At 39.1% G+C, this 17,218-nt stretch overlaps 1 long non-coding RNA gene across 2 annotated transcripts; it reads left to right on the forward strand.

Annotated features, from left to right (window-relative positions):
• The first annotated feature begins 300 nt into the window (after nucleotides 1-300).
• Nucleotides 301-11,544, forward strand: LOC146581619 (uncharacterized). Of its 2 annotated transcripts, XR_014893645.1 has the most exons (4): nucleotides 301-496; nucleotides 618-715; nucleotides 853-943; nucleotides 10,385-11,544. It is a non-coding gene; the product is annotated as an uncharacterized LOC146581619 (long non-coding RNA). The 2 variants fall into 2 exon arrangements; XR_014893646.1 differs by lacking the exon at nucleotides 853-943.
• The last annotated feature ends 5,674 nt before the right edge of the window (nucleotides 11,545-17,218 follow it).

The raw sequence follows: 17,218 nt of genomic DNA on the forward strand, positions 1-17,218 counted from the left end.
AATGGTGAACCTTAAATCTACTACCACAAGGGGGCGCAGTCGACCAGAGCATCCTTCTGCTGCAGGTTGGCCTATAGCATGTGCTGAAAATTATTTTAGCTTTAAGTGCACCTTATTTGGTCCCATCATGTTTTAAAATCTTGCATCTGACTGCTGCTGTGGCGCATATGTCCGCAGATTATTGGCACGAGTGTCGCAGGATGATGTGTTTGCTGCAGATGCCATTTGAAAATATAGGCAGTGTAAGCACTGTAGAATCTAATTATTTCTTTGCAAAACCTAATTAGGCATTAAAAAAGGTTAACGCCAGCGCCTGAAACGTTTTTGTTTAATAATCCCATTACTGACGGCTCATCATGTATAAAATGGTGCAGGAGGACACTAAGTTTCCACTTGTTAAAGGGAATCTCTGAGAAATAGTCGCAGATTTTTGACACTATCTGCGATCGGAAATTAGGGCTTGTAATTAAACTGCGGAGACTCAGCACAGCACAGAGTAAGTAAGGCTGCAGCGCCCTGCCTTGCATGCATTTTCTATGTTTAATTGATGATTCTGCCTGCCTGCTTCAAAACGTTATTACTATTTTATCTTTTTTCTTCTTCTTTGGGCATGACAGAACTCTCCGAACGATAGCGTACACTGAGACTAGACCTTGATGATTTTTTTTAGGTGTCAGCTCCTCTCGGACCATTACCAGTCACTAGAGAGCTCAAGGTGAGAATTTAAATGAGAGAACATTATGTGGCCAACTTTTAATTTGGCCGAGCTCCCACGGAAGAATGGAGCGGGTATTTGATAAGTTTCGCAGAGAGAAATATGTCACAAAAATTATAATGTCGATGTTTTTGCAGAAATGTGGGACTTCGGGGACGTTAATGATACCAGTATAAGTCCCGCATTGCTGCTGGGTGGATGAGAACCAGCTGAGGAAGCTTTCTAAAGGTGAAGGTTATTGAAATCTCAACATTATCGTTTGAAAGCAAATGGGACAAATATATATCATTACTGTTTTATATTTATCACGATTTTGGCTTTTAGAAAGCCAGACTGCCTTTAAACATTTTAATGATTAGAAACCCCTTGAGATCAAACACCAGCATCAACAAACTCGCAGTTTCGAATAATTTACTCGATTTTTTCCTTTTCTGTGGGTCGAGTTCTGTGGGTTAGGAGCCCAGAACTTAAAATATGACACGATTTTTTTCCCTAAAAAGTAAGAAAAAAATATAATAGAACACAAACAGCGTAAGTCTGCGTTTAAATAAAATAAAGTAAAATAAAATCTAAAATAAACAATCCGGAAGCCAGCCAAAGTAATGATAAGCTTTGAAATTGTCTTGCCTTCATAATGTGGGGCCCTTCAATCTGTTTTTTCATTTTTTTCTTTTTCTTTTTCTTTTTTAAACTGTACTTAAATTTCGATTTTTAAGTGTTATTGTGGTTATTTATCGTCCGAGGACACGTACGACTATCAGTAACAGGGAAAACGATGCAAGTATTATACTTACAGAAATTGACTTCAGCAGAACAATATCTATTGTCTTTGATCTAAAGAAACACCCTTTTACGCATTACGCACTCACTTTATTCCGCTTTTAATCTTTTCCTTCAAAGCTTCTTCAACAGTTTTCGAGAGAAAAAAGAAGGGAAAAAAGAAAGGAGTGTGAGTGACAGACCAAAGCGAAAAGCTTCTTAAAGAAATAAACAGTCGTGTATGCTTAAAGGAATGCGCTTGTAGTGGCTCCATCTTAGTCTCTGAATCTATTCGGACAAAACAAACAGGGCGTGGAAGGGGATGAAAATCGGGACAAGCGAGGAAGAAGATGTTAAGAGAGAGTTGGTTTGATAGGGAGGAAAAGAAGGACACGGTGAATTTCCCTCAGACTGGTTAAAAGAACAATAAAACGAGTTATCAACAGACTCTGGCCTTTTTTCTCAAAGAATGCGTTTCAAGCTTATTTCACGATGACTGCAGTGATTAATGGTGGGTGTGAAACCTCTAGGCGAACTGATGAGGCCGAATGATATCTTTATATCTTCAGGTTTAAAAAGTGAAGTTGTACAATTTATACAAATGAATGTTTTTGCTTAATTTTTATCCAATCACGCGTTGGAAAAACATTTGAACTGCTTTAAAACTCCCAAAGAAAGCCGGAATAAAGTCAGACGCGTACCAGATCTCCCCCAAGGCTAAAGGAAAGACAAATATTTACATACCCGTTTACCTGCAGTAACTTGTCAGTTATTTAAGTTATTTATTTGAGTTTGCTGTGCCTGTTTTCACTTCTGTCAGCTGGTTAAAATATACTTTGTTCTCTTGGCAGATTTTATTTGGATTAGGGTTCTCTTACAATCTTAATATTTTTTTTCACAAAAGATAGAAAACAGCACACTAAAATGTTTTTGATTAAATATTTTAGGTTATACAAATTATCCCTTAATTTTATTAGACCATGCACAATTTTCAAAAGATATCCTGCAAGTGGTCATCTTACACATTATTGCTTTAACAGGCTGCTCTTATATAAGGCAAAATGACAAAAACAGCATGTTGACTCCTGATATTGGACCATCTTGTTGGAGATTTAGACCTGGAATATTTATTTGAGCTAAACACTTTTGGAGGAGATGTGATCTACTGTTTAACAGACAAGTGGCTCCAGTTGTACCACATTTTTGTCTGTTGTTTACATGTAGTGTGTTTTCTTCATTACATTTGTAACGACCCTCAGTTTGTGATGGCCATTACTGTCTGCTGCTGTATGTGTTTACACACTAAAAACTGTTTTATCACATTTTGCAAAATCTCTGAAATCTTTTTTCATGCCAGCCTTTTTTATGCAAGTGCTCAGAAATAAAACCTTCCCTGACATGTTGGCTTTGATTGACATAATGATCACAGAACACTTAAGGCAAATGAAAATGAACTTGTTTGGAAGGTAAAACGTTAAATAGATTTATCTTCCTGTAACAGGGGAGATGTGTACAATCATACTGTATTGTGTAGCCATTTTAAATGTATTATGTGAGCCCTTATTTCTTTTTAAAGTCTAACGTACATCTATCGATATTATAGCTCACATTATATGAAATTAGAGCAATTTGCATAGATGCACATAGGTCTGGTTTTTGTCTTTCTTTTTGATCAGTGTATATTATTTACTGATCAGTCAGGGTATCTGGTGTCCACGCTTAGCACTGAGCCAAAATCTATTGAGATAAAAAGCAAAAAGGGATCTACCAGAAAGCTGACTTTTCCCCTTTTTTGGAAGTAAAGCCATGTTTGTTTGTGGCTTGAATGGGGGTTCTATAATGGAACTGATGGCATCAGGATTGTCACCACAAATGGTCTGGGCGTTCTGCAAGGCTGTTTGACAGAACCTATTATGTCATTGGTCACGTCCCTCCACTCCTTGCTCGCTTGGTTTTGAATGGGAGTGAATTAATCAAATGGTTTGAGAGAGATCAGCCAACTTAATGCACTTTGTGTCAAGGTCTGCAGTGATCTGGGACCTCAGCCCCCTTCTACCTGGACTTCCTGCATCTGAACATATCCATGCATGGACTGTAACCTGGCTGAATCAAATTTCTAAAGGGACATTTATTATGCCACAAAAACTGAATTGTCTCTGCCCTTTTTTTCCCCAAGAGACTTTTTATAATATAGCATGAGTTGCCATTTCATCATTTCTGTAGGTACTTATTAGGTGTTAAATATACTGGTATTGAAAGTAGCTATGTGTCTATGGCACCATTTTTTAAAAATGTTATTTATGTAACAGGCTAAATCATATATTTGCGATGTTATTGGACTGTATGAGTCTGGAGTGGAAGACAATTTAAACAGCACATGGCTATTTTTTTATGTATTTTCTAACAAATCAGCCTGTTTACTATTACTATTTTGAAGTTTAGTTTATTTAAGATCTTGATGAATTTACTGCTAATAACAACCCCTAAAACAGAATTTATAACTAGATTCTGTTGAGGGGTGTTGTGACTGCTCACTTAATGACCACAGAAATCGAGGACTGTGACACCAATCAGATTGTTTCTTCATATTGGATTTACTTAATTTCCATGGAAATTCACTCCTAGGGTTTCTTGAAGTTTATCAGATTCCACCCGGACAACAAGCAGTAAAGCCTTTAAAAGAGGATCTGTTGGCTTCAGAAATGATCCTGAAATACATATATTTTTTAATCAAAACTCAGCCACCATCGTATTTGTTTTCCAGGAGTGTAAAATGGTCCAGAGTCGAGCGCCGTAACGTTATTGCTTTATCAAACACAATCAAAATGCGAATTAATCAAAGCACTCTGCGCTAGAGCACCTATGCATGAGCATTGTTTGGTTGTAATGGATGGCTTTAAAATTTGACGTTATTATTTCCCGTCATTTCTGGAAACAAATTGAACATTTATTGCATATATATTAAAAATTATACAGTCGTCAAGAGAGGCTGATGTCTCTTTTATTGAGGCGCACCGAGAGGTGAGGTCTCACCGGATCAATTTCCCTGTCTTGTTACTCCCGCAAGAGGATGTTTGGAAAATGCCTGCACCGCTAAATTGATTCAGAAACGAATTCATAACTTGAGGCGTTTAAGCAATTTTGTGGCGCCCAGTTTTTATCCCCAATCTTTTCTTTTATTTCGTGTTTTGATTGCTTTAAGCACCCAAACAAAGTTTTATACCGTGGAAACAGGTTTATTGTCAGTTCTGCGGCCTTTTGTCCACGTTTGCCTATTTTTCATTCTTTACAAAAAAATGCATTTAATACACTGGGTTTTGGGTGGCTTCGCAAACATAGCCATTAAGCAGTCACAATGCTTTTATTGTGCACTTGATCTCAAAATAGAGGCTGGTCTGACTCCAGGATCCAGACAAACCTATGGAAAAGGCCTTGTCTTTGTCTGCCTGTACGGAGATGAATGGCCCGTGTCAACCAGATGATTAGTTTGCACTATTAAATTGTCAAAAAGGAAGGATTTTTCCCTAATAGTGCCTTTTCGTGAAGAATTATGGAATTCAGAGTTGTTTGCGACTGCCGGGGAACTTGCAGGGCTTTGCAGGGGCGAGGGCGAAGGTCAGACAGAGTTCTCAGCGCTGCGTCCAGTGTAGCACAGCAGTCAGAAGGGAAGTGGAGACAAATGTAGGCTTATTTCCTACACCATGGGAAGATTAATACCTATTGTTCGAGATGACCGATATCCTTGCAGTGACATATGATTCAACAAACTGAGGTGGGTTTATCTTAACGCGCGATAAGTCACCCAATTCTTAAAACTTAGTGTGTAATTGCGCACCAACAACTCGGCACAAATGATCAGCAAATCGTCTAAGAACACTCATATAACTTAAATTGGAATTATTTGTTCAAATTTAAAATAACGAAGCTGCTGCATAATATCAAACGCACAAAATGTGCAGTCTTGCGCCAGATCTGTCGCTGCACATTGGCTGTCTTTCTGCACGCCCTGACAGTTCTGCTCCAGCCAGGAAACCCCCTTCCATCCCGCTCAACCTCTATTCTAGTGCCAACGTTTTGTGTTAAATGTTAACAACTTGGCCTGATTCATTTAATCGCCAACAAATCTGTGTTGACTCTAACACTCGCCTCCATTGTGCCCATTATGCGCCTGCCCTCACTTGAAGATTTATGTATTTTTGATATTAAATTCCTTCTGTCATCAAGACTGCTCTCTTGTTGACTTTTCTTGACCTGCCGACCTCGTTCCCCAAACTTTCCCATATTTAACGCGGGACCCGCAGCCTCCTCCCCACCAACTTCTTCTGCTCTGCCATAGCTGAATGCTCAGTGGCTCCTTTTGTTGGCATGTGCTGTTTGCACTGTTCTTGAACTTCAGTGCGCTGCCCTGTCCTCATCCTGTACTTTGAACTCTGCAGTAAAATCTTCCGTCGAAAAAAAAAAACACGCATTGTTCGCCAACGGATGGAGTCAGTCCCTTAAATGTTGCACACTCTTTAATTTGCTATAAAACAGAGTGGACGGACTGTCCGAGCATCATAATTTGGCCGATGTGACGGATTATTATCTGATCCTTGATGCTCACTATCCACGCAGTCTTGGCTGGATTTGTGTGCTCCATCCACATCATCCAAACTGCATTCATCCTCTGTTGAATCAGAGTGACGGATGCCCGTACCTTTGCCATATATGACGTCCATGTCGTCTATACAAGCCTCCCTCTGGTTGCCCAGCTTGCTAATTAGTTAAACAAACGTTCATACTAATGATCCCACTGGCCTGGTGAGCTTCGGGGTTTTTGTTCGCCTACTTTCCCCCAACTTCCCCCGCTGGAAACTTGGCCCTGCTGACCCGAGCTATCACGAAGCTGTGTAGATGGCTGGACCGCCCTGTCCGGAGTCCAACCCCCACAGAGGGCAAAGGGCAGCGTCCAAGGCCCGGGAATGTCACCACCAGCTGCTTGCGGTGACACCATTTACAAAGGGGGCTTGGTGAGCAATCCTTCTATGGGTTGTCAGTGTTGTGACAGTGCTGTTCTGACATTTATTTACTTGTAGGATCAAAACTGACGGTTTGGCTTAAGCAAAGAGCCAAGTTGTACATTGGTTCAAAGGTAAAGAAAGCATCTGCTAATGCTTTATAAATTAGTTATATTCCACTAATAATGAGATGCTGGCAGTTGGCAGGTGATGAAAACTACCTGACTGGGGAGAACAGTCTGTAGATAATCTGTGTTAATTACTGACTCGTAAAACGTATTAATGCTAATAACTATAGACAAGAACCATACAATTTATCAGTGAAGTATTAATATGTTTAAATAAGGCATCAAATACAGAGGTTAACAACCTGGTAGACCCACGCTGTAACTTTTGCCATCGTAATTAAGGGAGGAAAGACCCCAGGTCTAATAGCATTGTGTTTGATCATTTGAAAGTCAGTAGTTAGAAATTTGCAGCTTTTTTCTTAGTGCAGTAAATAAATAAATAAATAAATAAATAAAAGCGATCTGCAGTCTAACAGCGGTAAGTATCTATGAATTGCTAATACCAGCAACATTTAAACCAGAAAGTGCTTTCGCAGCAATGCAAAATGTTCATGCAACATATTTTTGTGTTTATTCATTAGACTGATTAATGAATGCATCGCCTGCCAGAGAAGTGATTAGTTAACAAGATTATTCCGATTAAATATTTAATAATGTTGTCATTCTTCCACCAATATAAACAGTGCCTGGGGTAAACTGCAGCAACGCAAATAGTAACGGTAATTATAGGCAATAAGGCGGTCATAAGCGAAAGGTTTGTGCGTTTATGTGAAAGCTATCCTGGGTTTATGTCCCGCTCTTCCTAAATTCAAACGTTTTTCTTTCTCTGCAGCGCGCCGTGCGGTTAACACTGGGCCCATTACACGTTGTCATTTGTGGCTCTTGGTGTTATTTGGACAATGTTTGGCCATTTACCCAGCCTGTGTCTGCGCGCTCCAAGGAGGTCTCGACAGAAATTGATACTAATTGCAGGGACTGTACACTGCTGGCTAGTGGAGCGCCTGCAGGCAGTTGGAGGACCTGCTTGTCACCGCCTAATTGACAAGGGCTTGTCTGTCCTGGGAGCAGCTGGTCCTAAGCACTGGCGCACAATCGCAATCTTGACACGGCCTCCACTCGCCTGAAGGAGTTTTGAGGGGAAACGCCGTTAAAGGGAGATTTATTGAATCTCCCTTTGGGTGACGCTGTATTAAGTACGCAATATAGGCTTATATCCACGGGTGCAAAAGGGAGTCACACTCCTGGTATTAATAACAGAAGGTGGCAATTAGGCCAGACAGGTGACATTTCTTGTGACATTATGAATCACAGCAAACAAGACAAGCGCGGGTAAATAAAGGCTATGTGAAATCGCTTTTAAGGAAAAGTTATTTTACTTTTCGCAGCTACATGACACACAATGAGCCTGTATGCGCAAATCGGATGACTTCAGGGGGATGTGTTGCACCAGCCATTCAGCTGGCTCAGACACAAATAACATCACCCCTCACAGTAAAATAATCAATTCATTATTCTGGCCTGTTTCTATTAGACCATGTCTTTATAGCTGAATGCATCAGGAGGAAAAAGCCAAGCAAGTATTGTTTTCGTCTGCAAGTGGAAAAAGGTTTTCCTGCACTTTCCCACTGCCTGTAAAGAAATGCTGCTTTTCTGGGCCTTTTGAACTGAAAATCGTGATTTTTCCCCTGGTGTTCTCCGGACGCGCTCCTTTCTTTCTGCGGAACAATGACAACACTGGAGCACCCCGCCGGTGCGCCACAGTTGGGGATCTCCATGATTGTTTTGGACATCTTTGGATTTCATCAATCAAAATGACTGCAGTTTTCCATAAAAATGCTGAATTTGGTCCTGGAACCGAGCGGGCAAGGTAGAAAATACGAAGCTGTCCTTCTCGATGATAAATGGCCATCCTTTGATTGAGCAAATAGAGAAATACGTGCCATAGTACTGAGAAACAGGCGAAGATTGTGAGGCGAGGACTCATGGTCTTGCGTCAGATCATGCCAGAAATGAATCACCACAAATCATTAGGCTATAAAAGCGACTGCATTTTCCCAAACCCTGGAAATCTGTAAGGCTTAAGAGCAGGCTAGATCTTAACTGATCCACACTTACGTAAAACTTAAGTAGCTTAATGGCCACTATTACCAGAACGATAAGTATTACGCACGCTTAAGAAAAATGTTAAAACTCTTTTTACACTAGTGCCATGAAGGTTATTTTTCAACTACTCAAGCCGAAACAGTGAGTGACAGACAGACATTAAGTTCACCAACGGGTGCCATATCATACCGATAATATTGGTCTTTATTTTACCAGGTTAAGTGTAACAAATGAAACGCGTGCTCATAAACTTAAAGGAGGTTTTGGCCTGGAACTATAGGGAGCTGGTCCACTATTCCTGCCCTCCCTCCCATCCAATAAACCTCTATTAACATGGAAATGTCACATCCCATTGACTAAAACTCAATTATGTGCAGACTCGCAGCATCTTTAGAGTGGACTAAAACTTTTAATTTCCCCAAAAAGCCGTTTTGATTTAATGGTCATTCAGAAGCCCATGAAGGTGTTCTATCTAAATGGCCTTAATGCCGCGGCTAATTATCCAGTATTGACATATTGTCCCGCCTCAGGGCAACAGGTCAGCAGTTGGAGATTAATGACACCGGAAGGAGGTTGTAGGAAGAGGTAACAAGGAAACCTGACTGTAATTTTTTATATTGCAATATAATACTTAAGATTTTGTTCACTTCAATGTTTTCGGCTATAACAGGCCGTGTAATGTTACTCAGACATTGTTGGGGTGGTTTTTACCTTCGTGTTTACTGCTCATATAAAATCCCATCAATGGCCCTCCTACATTATTTATTATTCAAATGAGAATTTATAGTTTCTACTTTATAAGTAGCGACTTTCGGTTTAGGTTTGTATCTTTCTTTTTGCTTTTATCACCACGGTTACATTTCTGTTTTCATATAGCGTATTTTCTTTTAATGATTTTAGGCTAGTAGTGCATTCTTGTAAGGACTCTTCCCCTCCCTCATTCCCTCTAAAAGATACAACAGAACTGACTGGCTTGTCGAGCTTGAAGAATTGTTTAATTTCAGAGCCCCGGCGTTTCCTGAGGTGAGGTCTGCATTGGCTGCTAATAGAGATCTAATTGATGGGCCGAGTCCCGTTTCCGTGCTCTCTCTCCCTTTATTGCGCCCCGGCGTCTGCTGTAAAATAGGTCTGTAATCAGATTCCGCCTATTCCTCCTGGAGCAGGATGAGAGCTCAGGGCTGCGGAGAGAAAGAGATGGGGCAAAAAAAGAAAGAACAGGGGGAAAAAAAATCGTTATTAAAAAAGTTAAGCCTTGAGTAGAAATTCAACATACTGTTGAGGCTTGATGAAAAAGAGGAAAGTCGGCTTTAACATACAAATTGCCTGACTTTTCTTTAAATAAACCCACATTATTACTATAGAACCCTCCAGTGCGGCTGCAGCACTCATTAGTGATTTTTTTAAATCTGTCAGAATAGCCTTTTTCTCCTTTGGGATTTATAGGTTTGCAATATTTTTTATACTGAACTCTTACAAGATTAATATAGATCTGTCATAAAAGGCTTTGATATTGCTGACAAATGCGCCTTCTATAATTATTATTTTAACATGGTTATATGTGCTTTCATGACTCGCACTCTTAGTTCATGATCTAATCAAATATCACACAGTCCACTGTTGTCATTCACCCAGAAGGTACAGAAGATGTCAATCAAATCAGACTGGCAGCAACAGAAACACACTGATTCTCTATTTTTTTTTTTTTTTGCCATCTCCTCTGCTTCTCTCTCCATCTCCTATAGAGCTTCCTGGAAGGCTGTGATTGGCCGTCTGTCTGGGCAGTGATAGCAGCCCTGGAGCCGAGGATGATTGATGATGGCGAGGGCAAGGCCGAGCGCTAGCAGCATAAAGCCCCATAGATGCCTCAATAAAGAGCCTGGCTAGTGGAGAGCCTGGGCCCCGCTCAATAGGGCCCCTCCGCCTCTAAGGACCCACGGCTAGAAGAGTGCATGGAGAGAGGGAGAGGAAGAGAGGGAGAAGGAGAGGTGCTCTGTTGTTGGATAATCTGTTTAGCTATCGAGCCAGCAGCCGTCTGAGGCTGGATAAGTGCAGCGACGGATGTGTGTGGGGTGAAAATAGCAGGGGTTGGCTGGTGGAGTGCTGGAGGGGAGATACAGGGAAAGAGAGAGAGGGAAAAACAGAGCAAGAGATGGATCATCCAGTCTCAGCATGCATAATGGAAAAAAGGGAAGCGGATGAACCAAACTGGAAATGAGATCTGCAGGCTGCTTTTCACACACACATACACGCACACTATAAATGATCAAAAGCCAAAAAAGTTGACCACAAGAAAGTGACTGGAGACTCAAACTGAGTGATCTGACCCCAGTGCTGCCACTCTGGTGGCCATTATTCAGCCTACAGATGCATAACTGCGGTGACCTTTGCTTCAGCAAATCAATGAGACCCTGCTAGGTTGGATTCCTTCGGTGCTGCGTCCACGGCTGTGGCCCCATGCAGCCCTGTTGCAACCCCTAGTTCACAGCAACTCTGAAAAGCACAATTAGGCAATAATCTGCTCCTACCAAGCCAGCTTTCAGCGACTCCAGCATGGCTACACGATGTCCTGCAGACCCTCCTGGCTGGAGTTGAGAGAATGGACTGTTGGCCTGATGACTGTTGGCCTGATGAGGGTCTGGAAAGATCAAAGTTGTAGGGAAACATTTTCCAGAGCTTGGGCTAATAAGGACGAATATTAAAAAAAAGTTTGCTATCAATTTACAAATAAATGAAAGTTTCATAACAGTTGCGGCCTGGTTTGAATGCGCTTCTCCCAAGAATACTTTGCACAGATTTTAACTCATTCAGATCTGCATTTTCTTCTGTTGGATTTGTATTGCATGTTAATGAACATCTTTGTGTTAACGCATTCTAAAAATAAATCTACCAAAGTTTTCACCAACTACATCTGCTCTTTGATTAATCTGCTCTTGCACACCATGCAATAATATTATTTATTTATATATATATATATATATATATATATATATATATATATATATATATATATATATATATATATATATATATATATATATATATATATATATATATATTCATAAGCACATGTCCAAACCATATCTCACAAATTTTAGAAAGGAAGTCAAGATTTTAAATTTAAATTTAGAGGTTATCTGGCACTGGACATTGAATGGAGGATTCTCACCTGCATGAAGATTCAAGGAAAGGTATAAGGGTTTGTAAGCCATATAAGAACAACATATCCCAGGACATAGTTACCGCTGATGTGTCCTTGCAGCACAGTGACAGGAGGGCATAGCATCGGAGGTCAAAACAATGGAGGTCAAAAATGGAATCACAATAACAGAATAAACACACATCTCCCAAATCTTACTAGTAACCCAGAGCACAAATTTCTCCAGTGAATGAAGGCATTGACTGTGAGGTCAGTTTTTATTGCCTTATGAGGTCAAAACTAATCAAGTTTTTGCTTTCAAGTCTAACGTCCTCAGGCTGTTGAGACCTCAAAGCAGTAGTTGACTGGGTGATTTTAGGTGAACCTAAGCAGAAGATTCAAGTCAACAACATTTTAATAGCAAATTGTAATTTTAGTAGATTAGAGAATGAGGAGGTGTTTTTTGATATGTTATGATAAAACCAATATAAAGAAGGCATAGCTATAGCATGCTTTATATTTGTATGTTTGCCATGTAAGATGTACCAAAAGTCCAATAAATAGTCTAAACTTAAGATATTTGCAGTTATATTTATCACCGATCCAACATCAACACTAAATTGGATATCCAAAGTTGTATCAGTCACTGAATTTTCAAGTATTTGATCCTAAGGATAATTTAAAAAAACAGGATAGACACACTGCAGACATACTGAAACAACAATCACGCAATTTCCTATTAAAGCTGGAAGCATTAAAGAAAAAACTCCATCTGTAAACTGAGTAGAACAGCCTGAACAAGAAAGAAATGTGATTCATTAAAGCGATTAAAGCCAAAATAGCATCAAAACCTACAGAACCTAACCTCCAGCAGTGGATTAGCAGGTAAAGGAAGAGTCAATGAATGTCAGCCAAAGAGTCAAACATTGAAGAAGGTGCAGGGGCTGTCCTTGAACAATGATGCCTTGCTGCTGACCTGGCCAAAATGCCCACACCCTGAATCAAAGGTGGTAGTCGACTGAGCATTTGAAATGACTGCTAAAGGTGCAAAAAAGTAGATGAGTCTTATAGAAGCACTACAAATACACATTTTCTTACCAAACACTAAAGAAAAAGTTAAGTTTGTCTTTTAGGATATTTCTATTGCAGTGCTGCAATAACCAGGCAAGAACTTTTAAAAGAAGAAAAAAACACTTAACTGGACAAGAATTAACCCTGAGTTAAAATATATTTTAAGAGCACTTTAACAAATTAAAAGTAGACTAGAAAAGAGGTACTTCTGTCAAAAATGGTGACAGACCAGTATAATCCACTCACATAAGGATTGATTTGAAATAAAGGTGGATGTAGAGATGTTCAAAATAAACATAAAGCAACATGATTGTAAATTAGACCTGTACTCAACTTTTGCCGTTTGTTGATTATTAATGTAGTGTATTTAACTAATTCAAAATATATAGAGCACAAATTATATCAGGACACTGAGCATTTTAAATTGTTTAATATTTTAGCAGCATTGCACAGGGCGAAAAAAATTCACAAACCCTCTTAAAGCAGGTTTAGGGCCACACTGTCTGATCAGACAGGACTTCGGGGTTTTTAGATGAACTGTATGAACTCTGGGGACGGACTTACAACAAGGAGAAAAATAAAAACAAAGGAGACAGCAAAGCTAGAAAACACTGGTCAGGTTTCAAGATTCAAACAACACAGGAAGACTGGTTTAAAAACAAACAAACGAACTAGGTTTATGAAATAAACAATAATGATAATGACTAATGTTCAGGAGTGTGAAGCTGCTTGGCTTTTCTGTCAACCCCTCTTATCCATGGCCTGTTATTAGGGTTTTGTAATCTCCTTATGATGTGAATGAATTACTTGTACTATTTACTAATGAACCTAAAACTGCCTAGCTAGCAACAAATTACATCTTATTGCTTTACAGTCAATTAAAGCCACAAGAAAAATCTGTGTGAGCAGTTCAAAAGCAATAGGTTGATGAAAGATAACAATCAAATGTGTCTTTATTGATTTGTGATTAGTGTGGGGGGCTCATTCGTGGGGTATCCATAACTTGATTTTGTCTCATATTTTAATTGCTTAATTGGAGTGATTATTTAGCAATGGGAAACCAATCCACCTGTTCCCCCCTCTGTACACGTGAATGAGTCAACAGTGCTTGAAAGTCATGTTGAAGCATACAGTTACAAGTTCTGCATTGCAAATAAAAGCCCCTGCATTCAAATCCTGCTTCTAAACTCCTTTTGCAGTAAATTATTTTTATGTGACATCCATTCATAATTTAATATTTTAGCTGGATGAGGTTAATCTGATTTAAACTAGTTTACCTACTAGCAGTCAGATATCTTAAAGGACCAGTAAAAAGGAAAGCCTCAGATGCATCCTTTGTCATAAAAATGCAATATTTGGATAGACTTTTTATTTTTATGGTGCATGTCCAAAATTTGGTCTCAATGGTTCATAGTAATAAAAGCTGAAAAAGACTTTGTCTATATACACTCAAAGCGAAAGCTGGCTGTGCTCTTTTCATATTTGTGGTTGAAATGTTAATGTAGTGGCAGAGAACAATCTTCCAAATTACAACTGAAAGTACATTTAGTTCTTTGTCCTCAAACAATGTCTGGAAAATTATCTGTCAGATGTCAGACTCCAAAGTAAGTTGAGGGCAGTGGAAACTAGCACAAATTCACCTCAGTGGTGCTGGCTGGAGTTTATGGTGTTTTGGGTATAAATCAGGGGGATACATGCAATGTTCACTGATGCTTGTGTGCTGGAAACAAATTAGAAGGGTTGTAACAATTTCCCACTTTTTCCTGTAACCATTTAGAAACTGATGAGAACAGTTGCTCTAATTTTAAAAGCAAAATGTCTTCTCCTTCTTGCTTTAACGTGAGATGAGTTTAGCTTGTAGGCTAGTATAACACCTGAACTCTTTCACCATGGAGCCATCCTGTTACATTATGTGCAGAATTGGTGCAGGATTCTCTTGCTGAAATAAGAAAATTCATATTGACTTGATTACTGCATATGTTTCTCCACTATCATGAATGGTGCTTTCAGAGATGTTAAGTTTTCCATACTGTGTACACCCCCATACAATCCCTGGTAATAGTTTTTGAAATGTGCACTCGTAACATGAAGTATAGTCCCCCTTATCTGTGGCTGGGATGTACTCTTTGTCCATGGACTCCAAAACGAATTTCAAATTTTCATTGCCACAGGGCAGTTTTCCACTTCACTCTATCCATGTTGAAGAAGTTCAAGCCTGGAAAGGGCAATGCTATTTATGGAATCTTCTCTCAGTATTTTATACGTTTATTCTACGCACAGTAGTCTCAATGCATGCTTGATCATCCAAGTAAGTAAATCCAAAAAGTTGACACTGTTGATATGGATGTTTTTAATGATGGTCACATATTCAGTCACATTCTCTGAGTCTTTTAACGATATTTTATACTTCAGGTGATAAAATCACCTAATTTTTTGCATTTTTGCCACTTTTTATAGTCTTTTTTGGGCCCTGTCCTAATTGTTTTTTAAAAAGTGTTATTGAAGTAAAATTTAAAATGCATATGTATTTTTATTTATATTTTACTCAGCATACCATTTTTTGTTTTTTGTTTTGTTTTTGGAAATGGTTGTACAGCACGGACAAATCCAATATGCGTGCTCTCAGGTGGAGCTATTATCCAGCACTGAATTATTTCATATTGCTGCTGTTGTTGTGTGCATTGTTGGTGGGCAGAGGTTAACAAAAGGCCAAGACAAATCCAAGCCACCGGCGCTGGCCGCATGGGGAAATGTTGGCAAGCGAGCCAGAGAATAATCATAGGCTAATCTGATTTCCAGCTCTGATAATGGAGGCCAGGCTAAATAAGAAAAATTCCAGGCAAATTTGTGCAAATGAAAAAGGATTCCTCCTGACATAATGGTATGGTGCAAGGCAGCCTCTAATGAGCAATAATCTGTCTAAGAGCTTCTCTCTCTCTACTGCCTGGTTTCTCCCTCCATCTTCTATCTCATCCTGTCTCACCTCCTCCCACCTTCCCCCTAGTTCTCCAGCTCTCATCAGCTTTTTCCCTATTCTTGGGAAGGTGCATGTAACAGCTGTGTGACACAGATAAGGAAGAAAGAGGAGGGAGTGAGGCTGTATTTATTGAGAGTATCTCATGAGCATGCCTTTGTAAATGTTCAATAATCCAGGTAAGAACGTATTTGCGGTGGAAAAGTTTCATCCAAATGAACCAAATTAAATTTCTTGGGTATCTCAATATCACATACAAACCAAGAATTTCCTTCATAACAAATATCAAATGTTTATAATTCATTTATTCAACAATACTGGTATTTATTCATAGAAAAGTCTGTTGAAAAGGTTCACACAACATATCCATAGCACATGATTTTCTTTTATCGTTTATTTTTATATGTTTATGTCACAGTTTTTGCAGGAAATTGCCATGTGTTTGTTCTTCTTATCATTAGGTCACGTAAGTAAGTATTAGCTTTTCAAAACAAAAATAAAAACAAAACAAAAAAGGCATCCTCTAGCAACCCAATATGCTGTTTAAATGTTTTAAATGTCTTAAAAACACGTTTTTTTGTCTGAAATAGAACATCTTTTTCCCGATTTAAATAAAGATAAGAGCATTTGTTGGAGTTATTTTACAGAACTTTACACTTCACGCAAAAAATATATGGCTCAAATTTGTTTTACAAAAACAAATGTAGTTTATGGTTCACTTTGTGTCTTAAACATAATGAAGCACAAACATCTCAGTTTAAATGATAAAGAGGTAAAGTTCATGTTAGATGTTAAATGAAGCACAAGATGTGTAACATCTCATGCAACATTGGGAAATCTACAGTTTGGTAGTTTTAGCCACTGCTGTACTTTGGGGCCAAAGGTTACCTTATATGGATAAAAGGATGGCATGCTAATTGGTGCTAAGTAACAGATTACTAAAGCAGTATAATTTCATTCACCATAAGTTCCAGTTTGAGTAGCAGAGGCCAAACAAATGCTGATTGGGATGGGTTACTGTACATTAAAACTCACCACATTCAGAATTGTTATGAGATATCTGGCTTGCTATGCAGACTAGCCTGTCCATGGAGTTTAGCTTTATTTTTGTGGAAACTATGCATAGAAGTCAAAACTGTTTTTATACCAGGCTGGAAAATATGCTCGTTGCTGCTAGAATTGGAGATTTTAACAAAGGTGTCAATGAGGATCAACTTCCTTTTGGAGCCAGCCTCAAATGGTACCTAAAGGAACTGCAGTTGTTGTCACTTCCACACTTCATTCTTTAGATACAGAGTTTTTCACTTGGTCAGTTCCCATTGGCTGCCATATTAAATGGGACAACTTGAACTATGAAATTTTGGTGAATGTCCTTCCAGAACCAGCTTAAGGTGT

The sequence above is a fragment of the Mchenga conophoros genome, linkage group LG2, assembly GCF_057382185.1.
Source record: "Mchenga conophoros isolate Kocher_MC1m ecotype Shallow Benthic linkage group LG2, M_conophoros_male_GT1.1, whole genome shotgun sequence".
NCBI lineage: Eukaryota > Metazoa > Chordata > Actinopteri > Cichliformes > Cichlidae > Mchenga > Mchenga conophoros.